At 26.6% G+C, this 7,438-nt stretch overlaps 1 protein-coding gene across 1 annotated transcript in view; it reads right to left on the minus strand.

The window, feature by feature from the left end:
* LOC107483952 (transcription factor bHLH35) overlaps positions 1-7,438 on the minus strand; it is a gene marked incomplete in the record, with an annotated part of 10,584 nt that overhangs the window by 951 nt on the left and 2,195 nt on the right.

The following is a 7,438-nucleotide window of genomic DNA, read 5'->3' on the forward strand; positions in this document are numbered from 1 at the left end:
AGATACTCCTTGTTACTAATTAATCTCTGATTAAGACACTTCTATCCATCCATTTATTAAACCCCTTTCTTGGGCTCCGGTAGAAAAAAAAATTGATATTTGATGTGACTACCACCCAATTGAAATAATACATGTTTTGACTTTTCACTTAACTTAAATTAAAGATATAATTTTGTGGATTTTTTTTTGGAAATTAAATAATAGAATCATCTTAGAATACACTTTGAATTTGAAAGTTTAAAAATAATATTTATACAATAAAATTATCTACTAAAATTAACCATCATATATTTTTATAAAAATATATATAATTTAATTTATTTTTAATATATATTTTATATTTTAATATATATTTTATATTAATAAATATACAACTAACATAGTTATAAAATTTTATGATTCAAGATCACGTCTGCACACACATACATATAATCTGTTGAAGATTTTATTGAACAGATAAATCAATTAAAATAATTCTTAATCAAGACATGGCCATGCCAACTTCGATATTCTAACAAAAAAAAAATCAACCTCACAACTACTATATCAGTGTTTGAAAAGTAACAATTCCAATGCTACTTTAAAGTTATGAAAATAATTTTTTTAATTAAAAAATTAATGCTATGAGATTAATTTGATGTCTCAACTGCGTAAAAAATTTTACACAAATATTTAATTAATTTATATGTTTAAATAATTTTTAAATTAAAACCTTTAAAAATTATTTACTTTAGATAATGTGATAATATAATATTAAATATATGTATAAAACTCATTTATACTGAGTAAATAAAAATTAAGTTTATATTTTAGTAACCATCATTAATTCATTATGCTTAAACAACTTTTGAACTTTTGTGATAAAATCATCAAAAATAAATAACAGCTCACCTCACACCACAAATACAAAGGCACTAAAGTAGTAATGTAAATAAAATAAGTGATTTTAAAAAAAAATGCACCAAGAAAAGAAAACTTATCCAAATGAAAAGTTCAAGAAAAGAGTAATAGTTATTTTCCATTTAAACACAAATTATAATTTGAAAATTTAGTTTGGTAAAATTTTTATTTTTCAAAGATAGTTTATAAAAATTAATTTTTAAAAATAATTTTTTAAAAATAGTAACATTTATATTTAATAAATTAAATTAAAAATAATTTTTAATAAATACAAACAAAAATAAATATATTTAACAAAATAATTTTAAAATTTAAAAATATTATAATAGATATTAATATATAAAATTATATTAGACTTTTTAATTTTGATAAATACAAATTATTTTTAAAAAGTTCCATCTTAAATACTTTCAAAAGTACTCCTATTTTTTAAAAATTACAAATACAAACATAAATCTTTTTTATTTACTAAATACAAAATAAAAAAAACTTTGTGCTTTTCAAAAAACACAAACACATTTTAAAAAAAATTTACCAAACCAAAATTTATATTCAAGTAAGCAATCATCCAATCACTTCCCTAATGTCCTTGGCACATAGATTATATGACATTTGATGAAGCATTTTTGTTATATAACATGTGATAAGACTTTCTTTGAGATATAGTGCTAGCTTCACTTATAAATATGACATTAATCATCTCTCTATATCTTGTGTAATATCAATAACTAATGTTAAAAGAAAAAGAGCATACTTTACCCTTAAATTCACCCTTGAATTCATCAATTGTTTCCAGTCATATTTTGGTAACCAGTCCATCGAAAATTGAAAAATTAATTGAGTGATAATCACTCTTAGTTATCCCTCCTATAAAATACTTTATGAATTCATCAATTTCATTCCCCTAAGTATCTAGTAAAAATGCGGAAATTAATTGAAAGAAAGAGTTCAATCCTCTAATTTTGATTTGAAAAAATGTTGGTGTAATATTTAATTATTGAATTTTATAGTGTTTTTTAAAATTGTAGGAATAAGACAATACGTCCCCTTTATTATATATTTTAAAATATACAATACAAAAAGACGTATTGTCAATACAAAAGAGACGTATTATCTTACTTCCATAATTTTAAAAAATACCATAAAATTTAATAATTAAGTATTACACGAATATTTTTTCAATATACGGAAAGATAAAGTCAAGAAAAGCGCGAGAGAAATCTTTTTATTTTATTTATTTATTATTTTTTTTCTGTGTTGTTTCCACAACCTATAGCAGTATAGCACTATAGCTACTAGCCAGTGGGGGTCTCATCTATATATTAAAGGCCACTACATACAAAACACGACCAAATTTCTCATCAATAGCTTTGCCGAAATCAACAACCAAATTCCCTCATACGAATGTGTCGTTTTCTGTTTTGTATCCTTTGAATGAATACTTGACTTTTCCATTATAAAATATCAAAACACGTTGATGTGTTTGTTAAGATAATAAGAAAATTCCCTGTTTGGCCGTGACGCTATTGCTAAGTGCTAAACCTACTGAGGAGCACTCTAATTAATTATACTCTAAACGACAAAAAACAATGGTGTCACAACCAATTGTGATCAGTGCAAAATAATATTTGATACACTTCTACATATATAATCTTTATTTTCATAATGTTATTTTCAAATAATTTTGTTAATAAAAATAATGTAACAAAAATTTTCAAGTTTAATTTTTATGCATCATCGATATTTAAAAAAAAATCTTACGTACCAAAAAATGTAAAATTTGATATCTAATTAATAACAGGTTTAATTTTTTTGGGAAATAGGGAACTAATAGAATATTTGTACAATGAAAATTTAGGAAATATTAGAGATATAACCATTAGTGTTACATTTTCCCATCAGCGTAAGCTTCTGGGATGAGTAGTTTTATGACATAAGATATTTATTATCTCTAGTACCCGAATGATTATTCTGGATATTATGGGTGATGTTCATTTTGTAACTCATACAGTCTATTAGTGTTACCTTTTCGATCAGCGTAAGTTCTTGAGATGAGTGGTATCATGACATGGCATCAGAGTTCTAGATCCGAAAACTCAAGAGTTCAATTCTTGATGAACTCCAAAATCTTAGTATCCGGATGATTATTCTAGATATTATGGGCGATGCTCATTTTGTACATGAAAATTAAACTCATGTTGTAATGCGTAAAAATTAAATTATACTTTAACTGGACCGCTTATATTATATTTTATACGACACAAAACAATTTATTTTCTCGATAATTAACGTGGCCATGTGACTACGTGAGTGATGAATCTTCCTTCGTGGAAGGTTCTCAAAATACTGAAAATACAACTATGTATATTTTGGTAAAGAAAGAACGGGGAAAAAATTGAGAAGAACGTGCGTGAAAGGGAAACGACCGCATGGGTCAGAAACACGCTGAAGAAAGAAAAAAACAAGAATGAGAAACACGTTTCCAAATCTAGTTTGGCCGTTATTATTCTTTCTTACAACAACCTACGTTTATGTTCTTTTGTTTTTCTTTATTTAGAGTTTTCCTTTGTCCTCTTTGGTGCCACAAGCTGATTAAGGTTGTAGCCATGTATGTATAAAGTACAATTTTGGTCTAGCAAAATGGGCCTTTTTTTTTATTAAATTTTGATAGAAATGTTATTTGAATTGTTCTCTATTAAAAATAACTTTTTGTTGGATTGTGTTTTGTGTATATGAAAAAATTTGACGGAAAAGAGAAAGTTAAATTTAATTTGTGTACGCTACTATCTAAAGAGAATAGATTAGTGTTTAAAGATTGACATGCATGTTTGACTTATCCAACTTATCCCATCTATCTTTTAACTGGAAAAAAAAAACTTTGAAGGGGGATTTTAGCCTTTTAGGATTTGAAGATGATTATGAAATTACGACGAATCTACAATCATGCGTTTCGGAAAAAAATAGAAAGTGTAACACTGTTCTCTAAAAATTAATTTGCTATTAAAGATAAAAAAACAAATAAAAACAAATTTTAAACCCTAATTCATAAATTTTATATCTTAAATCTGAATTAATGATATAAAATATAATATATAAAAAATTAAAATTTATTTAATTAACAAAAATTTATAGCACTCCTTACTTAATAATGAACTTGCATTGACACATATACATAACACGACATAAAAGTAAATACACGACTTTTATAATTATATAAAAGATTTAAATAATATTTTGTTTTAATAAATAATAATATATTACATTTTAAAATTCATTTCAAGAATATAGTTAATTAAAAATAAGATAAAACACACTCACACGTAATTGTATAATTGTATTTAGATGCGTTCAAACATATTAAAAAAATATTTTTTTATATTTTATTAAGATATGTTTAGACATAGAAAATAACAACTCAGTGAAGTATCAACACATCATAGATAATGAAGCTAAAATTACATTGGATTTGGTTTTTCTAGGTGATTTGCTATGATTTACATTGTAAGGAGGAGGGACGATTTTGGTCCCTAAGGTATAGATCGAAAAATTTTTTCGTTCTAACTTTTTTTTGCACACAAAATCATCTCTAAAATTTAACTTAGTTTTAAAATCATTCTTTTTACTTAAATTTTAAATTTTATTACCAAATTACCTCTAAAAAAATAAAAAAATAAAAAAAAAAGAAACAGAATGGATGAGAGGGAGAATGGAATCACGCGAGGGGGAAGAGAGAAGAAGGAGAGAGAAGGGAAGAAGAGGGGAAAGAAAGGAGGAGGGGGAAAAGGGAGACGGCGCCAGGCGAGGCTTGGAGCCGCTATTGCCGTAGGGAATCAGAACCAGAGGGGGAGAGAGCTTGCAAGGGAGAGAGGAGATACGAGCCTTGCTGCACGCCTTGCCGTCGTCGATCATCACATTTGATTGTTCGTGAAGAGAGAGAGAGAGAGAGAGAGAGAGAGAGAAAATGCACAGCTAGGGAGAGTGCCGCCGTCATGCTCTACCATTATTGCCGCTGCCGCACTGTCGCCAATGCTACTGACATCGCTGCTGGTTCTCCCTAGGGTTTCGATTCTGTTTCTAATTTGTTTTGCTTCTGCTTTTAATTTCTTCTTCTTTTGATTTGATCTTCTGTTTCTGTTTCTTGTGCAGTTGTGCTTATGATTTCGATTCTAATTTTATTGTTCGTGTGCTTCTGATTTTAATTCTGATTTTATTGTTCTTGTGCTCCAGATTCGGATTCTGTTTCTTTGATTTCATTGTTGTTGCACTTCTAGTTTTATTGTTTTTCTAATTTTTTGTGTTTTGATTCTTTGATATTTGAGATACGATTTTTTTTTACTTCTATTTATGCTTCTATTTTTTATTCTATTTTTTATGTTTATTACGTTAGTTTTGCTTCTGATTTTATTGTTGCTGCTGATGTTGTGATGAAGAAGAAGAAAAGGAAGAGATGCTCTTGTGATGGAGAAGAATAGAAACCGGGTATTTTGATGAAAAAGGAGAAGGATATTTTGGTTCGAAAGACGGTTTTAAAATTAAGTTAAACCTTACAAACGATTTTGTGTGCAAAAAATGTTAGGAACAAAAATTTTTTTCGATTTATACCTTAAGGACTAAAATCATACTTAACTCTAAGGAATAGCATTTATGAAAAGGGAAAAAAAGAGTTTACATAGTTTGTTAGACGACTTCTCTATTTTTATGAAAAAAAAAACTTCAATTCCTCTCACTACTCTATTACTATTTTAAACTTCATGTTAAATAATTACTTGATTTCATTTATGTTAAATGAATTATGCTACGTGTATACTAAAATCAGTCACCAAAGTCAGCTATCAGTATAAAATACATACTGAAACACAAATACACATTGAAAATAAACTAAACTACATATATATTTATAAACAAATATATTGGTGACTGATTTTAGTAGCTGATTTTAGTGTACAAATAACATTTTTGATGTTAAAATATTCTTGACTTAGTCTTTTTATTTTTTATTTTTTAAAATAAATTTCTATTTCTTTTCCCCTCAAAAATATGAACACAACTTTAAACTTTCAAATTAGTCAAGCAAGGAACGGTCAACTAATGACGTTTTACGAAGAAAACTTTTATTTTAAATCCAAAATTTAAGTAATTTTAATTCATGAAAAAACATGAAGAAAAAAAAAAAGAAAAGAACAACTTAATTATTCAACGAATAAAATAAATAATAATCCTAGATACACGGTATTCTAATTCCTAATATACGAAAGATATAAATTGGGTCCATATATTCTTCATATGAGGACAAGAAACATGAATATAACTAATTTTCTAATTTGCCATAAGATCATTAAGATAAAAATATAGCATACTAAGAGGGATATGTTTTTAATTTTTACTTTGTATTGACGTGAAATGACAGAAGGAGTCTAGAGGAGTGACTAAAAACCAACAAAGCCTATTCTAGTTATTAATATATCTTATCTCTGATCTCTAGAAAAAAGGACCTAATTATAATTAATTAGTAGCTTATAATAGCTTCATAAACATGTCACGAATGATGTAGAAATTTAGAATCTCCATTTGTTTGAACTTGAGAGTATTATATTCATTCATAGAGCGTCTTTTACTTCAATTAGATTTCCTATGGTTTAACATTTTGTGTAGGGTAGTTAACGGGAGGGAAAGAAAAAAAGGAGAGTAAAGATGGCACACTTCATAATTTTATGAAAATTGGAAAGGTTCATGTTCCTTTAAATTTCAATCTCTTGGTGTTATTGGAGGGGATCAAACTCTAAATTTTCATTGATTACCTTTAACCGGACATAATGGACTACAACCCTCATGATGATTGTCCTTAAAAATTTAATATTCACTCACTTATATATATGGGTGTTCCACACTTCCACTTTTGCTAAAGTGCTCTATTAGTTTTTCAAGCATGTAGGCCCCTTATTCTAGCTGTAATTTGCTATTTTTTTATTATTTTCTTAGAGTAAATTATACCATTGTTATCTTGTAAAATCAGGTGATATTCCACTTAACATGTACTAATATTTTAGGTTGATATGTGTGTTTAAAAAAATATTAACATATTTAATAAAAAATAAAGACACTATCTTATTAAATGTCATATATATCACTTAAAAGATAACTATATTAGTATATCTTTCAAATCAAAGAGAGTAGTCATCGAACAAAAATATAAGTTCAGCTATTTTATATCTTAAGACACATTTTAACAATATAATAATAATTTTTCTAAAAAATTTACATATTCAAAAAAATATACTTTTAATAATTTTTAGTAAAATATCTTTTACACTGTTTTTAAAATATGCCCCTAACCCTAAAATCTTTGTTATATGTAATACAGGGCGTATTTAATATTATACTTAGCAGTTGATGGTATAAATAAAGTTTGAAGCGCTTATTACTTAGGGAGGAAAAAAATTTAAAAATAAATGCTAAGCGGTCTGTACCTAACAAAGCTATAACTGAATGGGAATAAAGGAAGAGAAGGCAGGGATATTAAATAGTAGTATAGTATATG

The sequence above is a fragment of the Arachis duranensis genome, chromosome 4 (assembly GCF_000817695.3).
Source record: "Arachis duranensis cultivar V14167 chromosome 4, aradu.V14167.gnm2.J7QH, whole genome shotgun sequence".
NCBI classification, from domain to species: domain Eukaryota; kingdom Viridiplantae; phylum Streptophyta; class Magnoliopsida; order Fabales; family Fabaceae; genus Arachis; species Arachis duranensis.